This window comes from Physeter macrocephalus, chromosome 1 (assembly GCF_002837175.3).
Source record: "Physeter macrocephalus isolate SW-GA chromosome 1, ASM283717v5, whole genome shotgun sequence".
Lineage (NCBI taxonomy): Eukaryota > Metazoa > Chordata > Mammalia > Artiodactyla > Physeteridae > Physeter > Physeter macrocephalus.
This window is the reverse complement of record NC_041214.2, coordinates 138924414-138929907: the sequence shown is the minus strand read 5'-3', so window position 1 is coordinate 138929907 and position 5494 is coordinate 138924414. Positions and strand designations below refer to the sequence as shown.

Here is a 5494-nt window from a genome sequence, read left to right as displayed (position 1 = left end):
TGCCCACAGCACTGAGGTTGAAAATTTTAACTCACTCAATCTAGGGTTTTTACCCAGTGCTGAGATTTTGTTGGGTTCACTTAATCCTTGATGTAATATCTCAATAGGGGAATTTTGAGATTTTCTTCATCCCATCTAGTCTTCAGTCATTCATTCATTAGGTCATCATTGAACTATTCCTCTTTCTTATCTGCTGACTTTATTCAGATTCTATTGTTCTTGCTGCTATTTTCACACCAATCCTAAAGCCACAGGTACATTCTGTGGCTTCTTTGCCACCCTGGGGATGGAAATCCTGGGAAGGTTATTTGTGGCCCTTATGTGCTTAATGCTGAAAACTTCCATTCCCAGTTATGGTGGACACAGAATAGCCTAAATGCTTTGGAATGACAGAGAGTGAACTACAGAGAGAACAAGGACAACAACAAAATCAACATTTATCACATGCAAAAAAAATTCAGCCACATTTTTACCCACTGCATATTTTCTGTACTATTGCAAGGCTTAAATCATGTCCTTAAATTCACCTTCAGTCTGCGAGCACCTAATCCTTTTAGCTTTCCTTCACAAAACAAATGAATAGGTAACCATTCAGCTGATAAATGAATTCAATTCACTGGAACATGAACTACACCCAATTTTAATATCTGTAATGTGTTTGGCAACAATGGGAAAAATCTGTATGCACAAAACAGACGTTAAAATTTTTACCCCAGAGAAAGAAGAGGAGAAACATATGGTATTCACAATGTTAGTGATTAGATTTCAAGAAGCAAAGGAAAGAAACATTAAACATTCCTGCAAAATGGAATTAAATAATATCAATAATGGTTCATACAGTCATGAGGAATTACATGGAAGAAACAGGTTTAAAAAGAAAATGTGAGTTAACTTTGGCAAACATATCCCAAATGGCAGAAATAAGTTCAAAATGCCATTAAGTCCAAGTCTCAGCTGTTAGTTCTGAAGAATTGGCTGATAATACAATAATTGGCTTTGGGACCCTATACACACACCAAACATATCCACCCATACACACAACCATGCACACATGCTTTATTTTCTGATAGATGATTGTAATAAACTTTAGGTCAAAGTTTTAATTATGTAGGCTTATTTATTGCACCAAATAATTCATTCATTCATTTCAAATTTGTCTTAATAATGAAGTTGATATTTTCATCATCTATGTAAATGAAGTGGTAGTTTATCAGATTGAACAAGCTGACTTCATGATCTGAAACTCAAATATCTAATTCCAGTGTTAAGCTAACTCATAAGACTGCTACTGACCCAGAACGAAAACAGAAACTTTCACAGTACAGATGCTTAATGAATATTTATTTTTTAATGAATAAATTTTAAAATAATGAGGAAAGGATAAAGGGAGAAAACAAGGAACAACAAAAATGAAGGTAGAGAGAGGAGGGAGGGGAAGGCAGGAAGGAAAACTGGAAAGGAGGGAGGAAAGGAAATAGAGAAGGAAGCAATGAAAAAGAAGAATTTTTAGAAACTTCAGTGATAAATACATAAAACTACTCCTTGATACTGTTCTTACTATTACCATTAGTAAATTCTTCCTTCAACATAAACATAACTTTGTACTGTGGTATCAGTCAATTTTTCACAGTAGAGATGGAGAATCCTGTTTCTTTCTATATTACCATATTCTTCCATGTAGTTTAATCCCAGAAGCTATTTTTAGAAATTCACTTTCCTTTGACACAAATATCAATAGCTCCATATGAACTATTAATACATTTTTCTAAAGCATCCATGATTCTTTTAAATTTCTGCTTCTACCACCCTATTTAGATTTTTATCTCACTACTTTAATGATTTCCAGGCATTAGACTCTCTCTGTAGACCAACTGAAAAGGCATTTAAAAGCTATCCTAGACTGGTTGCTAGAGAAACATTCTGATATGCTGCAAGTCTTGTGGAAAGATAGTAGGTTGACTTTCTGGACTGGAAGTCATACTGTTGTTAATGATTTGACTTCCTGGGCTCGTTGCTGCAGATTGTGGGTGAAAGTTCTACTTTTATAGATGGTCTGTGAACTGAAGAAAAAAAAGCACAATGTGAGAGCTGTGAATTCAGTTTTCTTTGTAGCTTACTGAGGACCGTAGCCAGGGACATAGCCTCTCAGATAGCTCTGAGGGACTGTTCTGAAGAGGTGGTGGGGAAGGAGGTCAGTATATATATGATTTTGGTGATGGGGGTACTTGCAATCAATTATACATCTCAGTAGAAGGTTGATGCTAGTCATGAGGAGCAAATGTCTCCATTAGTGATTTTACTGCTTTCCTAGGTACAAGAAGATGCAAGAAATTGTGTTCCTAAAATTTTCTCCTGAAAATAACTATCTGAAGCCCTGTTCAGCCAGATTTTCCCAGAGCATCGAGTGCCTCATTCCTGATCTCTGCCTTGAACTCCTTTCAGGGTGTGTTAAAGGTCAACGACTCTAGTGGCTAGTGACTTCATCCTTGTAGAAACAGACAGCAAGTGGCATTCTTTAGTTTGCAGGTCTAACCATTGTCCACTTGTATAATCAGTCTCTAATATGGAATATCACACAATCTGGATAAGTGTGATTTTTCCTCATAATTATAACTAGATGAAGCTTCAATGCAAAAAGCATTACAGAGGTGACATGTATTTTCATTGCTTCACATATGTAGGTATCAATACATAAAGTCATTGTGTCTCGTTATTTGTGTGCTAAGTTGAATCACTTGGATATGGTATTGTCCACCAGATTTCTTCATTGTAGAAAATCTTTCACTCTTTGCCATCAATAACTTGTAAGGTGATACTTTAGATGCTGTAAATATCTTATAAATATCCTGTTCTCCAACAACATTTTACCCAGTCATTTAGCTTCATTGATGACTATGGCACAAAGGGTGGCAAGATAGTGATTTTTCCAATTATCTCATTCTTTCACTGCATATTAGCTTTCATTGTCAAGTAAAGAAGAGCTTTTTCTTTACCCTCCTTCCTTCTTTGTTAAAACATCATTATGGATCCATGGAAACTTTTGTTATTCGAATTTTTATAATGCATTACCTTCAATCCTTTTCTTTCTTTCTGTTTTTTTTTAAATACACAATTTGTATTAAATTTGGCCCATGGGAACACCTTTTCACTAGGTTCTTGTCCTTTTTACACTTTCACGTCAGAATTTGAACACATACTCGCTTCCTAGAACAACATATTACATGCTTATCTTGTACTTTGTCCCAAATATAGAATCAGCCATTTCTCCAAAGAACATTGGGCCCTTTTATTGGGAACACATTATGACTTTACTTTTAATGCAGAAAAACTGGAATAATATTTTCTACCTTGCTGAAGATATTTGTTAAGAAAAAGTTATATTAAAAATATTAATAATCTTAACATTAAAAATTCTGTAATAACTAAATAATCATTAGCAATATAACATATGCCTCCAAATTACTTAATACTTTTCTAAGCAGTCACGGGTTTCTTGAACCACCTTGATCTTTGTACTTACCTTTGCATCCGTAAATACACATGAGTATTATTGGACTACATTGGTAAAATAAAACAGGTAAGAATTACAAGGGACAAAGTTTGTTCAGTCACATGTTTCCTTACAGGGACTTTCCTTTTGCAATATAGTGGTAAATAAAAGTAGAAATACCAAATTTTCTTTCTTCTTTTGTCCCTCGCCGGCTCCTTCCCGCGCTGGTATGTGCCCCGTCTGCCACCGCCAGGCCTGCGGGCGCCGCTCTCCGCCGCGGCTTCGGCACCTCGGCCCAGTACAGTGCTAAAGCAGCCGTGCTGGGGGCTTGGAGGAATCCAGCAGCAGCCTTCTCTTCTCCTGAAGAACGGCCCCTTGGTGAGCCGCCCAACCCTCCACGGTATTGCTCATACACCCGGAGTGGCCGCCGATCGGAGCCACATCGAGACCAGAGCGATGGTGAAAGGCCACCTCGGAGCTAAGCAGCTGCCAGACTGCCCGGAGGGCTGCGACAAGGTGGCTATTTCCACGGGAGTCCCAAGAAAAGCAGGCATGACACGGGACGACCTGCTCAACACCCACGCCACCATCCTGGCCACCCTGACTGCTGCCTGTGCCCGCATAGCCCCGAGATCATGCTCTGCGTCATTTCAAATCCAGTTAACTCCACCATCCCAATCACAGCGGAAGTTTTCAAGAAACATGGAGTTTACAACCCCAATAAAATCTTTGGGGTGACAACCCTGGACATTGTCCAAGCCAACACTTTGGTTGCAGAACTGAAGGGTGTGGACCGGCTCGAGTCAACGTTCTTGTCATTGGCGGCCATGCTGGGAGGATCGTCCCCCTGATCTCAGTGCACCCCCCCAAAGTGGACTTTCCCCAGGACCTGCTGACTACCCTCACTGGGTGGATCCAGGAGGCCGGCACGGAGGTGGTCAAGGCTAAGGCCACAGCAGACCCTGCCACCCTGTCCACGGCGTATGCCGGAGCCCACCGATTTGTCTCCTCCCTCGTGGATGCGATGAACTGAAAGGAAGTTGTCGAATGTTCCTTCGTCAAGTCCCAAGAAATAGACCGTCCGTATTTCTCCACACGGTCGATGCTGGGGGGAAAGGGCATCGAGAAGAATCTAGGCATCGGCAAAATCTCCCCCGTTTGAAGAGAAGATGATTGCCGAGGCCATTTCTGAGCTGAAAGCCTCCATCAAGAAAGGAGAGGAGTTTGTAAAAAACATGAAATGAGAAGGTGGTTAGTGAGCAGTCCGTTTCCTTAACGAATTAAGGCGTCATGTCAGTGTAAAGCCATTTCAGACACCTTTGTCTTTTCAGTTTGCTTTGATGATGAGTATTGTTTGAACAAAACACCCCTTCCAAATCTCGGGTCAGTCTATCAGTGCATCAATAAAAGCAGGCTTTAATTTTCTTTTTCAAGTTCTCCTCCAATTTAAAAAAAAACTTTTTCTTTCAGATTTTTGAGTGTGGGAGAAAACAAATTCAAGGGAAGAGGAAAAAGTAAAAGTATGTGTAGAATTTTTGAACTACTCCAGGCAGGGAAATAATTGCTAGTAGTCATACTGGGAAGACTTTTGGATTTAATAAGATAAAAATTAGAAGTTTTATATGAAACAAAGATTAGAAAATAATTAGATTAATTTAATTCTCTCATTACTCTGTGTGAGAATGATGTAGGATGACCTAAACAATAGACATTTTTGTCTTCTAACTGATACATGATGAATGAGATAAAATTTAAATAACACACAACATGTAACAAGCTTGTAAAATAAGAAAAAAACAGCATGACTTAGAGGGAAGTTTAGAAATCAATTAAAAGTTGAATGTTTTATTAAAATCATTTTGCAATTTAAATGTGACCTTTTTATCTTTTAGGTCAAACCGATCATATATTTCTAACATACTGAACTATCAATAACTCATGTAATATTCCTCTGAAACAGATAAAAAATTCTGCTACAGCAGTAAATGACTGGGTTTCTGTGAA

The 5494-nt window shown here is 38.6% G+C and overlaps 1 pseudogene; it reads left to right on the top strand.

Annotated features, from left to right (window-relative positions):
• Window positions 1–827: 827 nt before the first annotated feature.
• LOC102974534 (malate dehydrogenase, mitochondrial-like) lies at window positions 828–4734 on the top strand (annotated as a pseudogene).
• Window positions 4735–5494: the final 760 nt, after the last annotated feature.